Source organism: Rhagoletis pomonella, unplaced genomic scaffold (genome assembly GCF_013731165.1).
Source record: "Rhagoletis pomonella isolate Grant_MI unplaced genomic scaffold, Rhpom_1.0 Rhpom_scaffold_00006, whole genome shotgun sequence".
Lineage (NCBI taxonomy): Eukaryota > Metazoa > Arthropoda > Insecta > Diptera > Tephritidae > Rhagoletis > Rhagoletis pomonella.
Window position 1 is genome coordinate 5,848,519 of NW_023458560.1, and position 787 is coordinate 5,849,305.

Consider the following 787-nt stretch of genomic DNA (forward strand, 5'->3'; position numbering starts at 1 on the left):
GGAAGAACGAAGAACAAATCTTAGAAGAGAAAATTTGGATGCCATTTTATTTTTACATTCGAAAGACAAGAAATAAAATCTTATTTTGTCAATATTTTTTATTTCTAACTCGTACTTTATGTTATAGTTTTTGTTAAAGTGAAATATGTTTAATTTCTATGAATTTATGAATTAATTTATGCTGAACTAAATAAAAGATACACTATGCAAGTATAGTTAATATGGTTTTGGCATTATCTGGTCACACTGATATTGACGATGCTAATTTATTAACAGAATTACGTTGTTACTAATCGACGATGCTGTTAGTAATCGTACGATGCGACGATGCGGCGATGCCGAGTAACTTCGCTACTTTGGCATCGTGGTAATCGTCAAAAGTGTTAGTTAATAACGTACTCGTACGATACTAACATAATCGTGCAGGTCACTGGTATGTATACATATTGAAATCACTTCTGGAAATAAACTTAAACATGTTCACGTTATAATTTTTACTTGGCCTTAATAAAAAATAAACAGAAACAGATAACCGATGACCGATAAGATGAAGTTAAACGATAACACTAAATAGAAAGAAAATATCGTTGACTTCTATGCAACCCTGAAAAGGAAGTTTTAATTGACAGCTGTCAACGTGAAATTCCTTCTTTTCCTGCAAATCGTCTTTGAAGGTGGATGTGCTTTTTTATTATTCGAAAAGTTAAATAACTTTAACAATTTTCCAACATCTTATAAACTTTCAGATTTCCATCTGACTTTGTATTTATACTAAGAGAACTGCAAT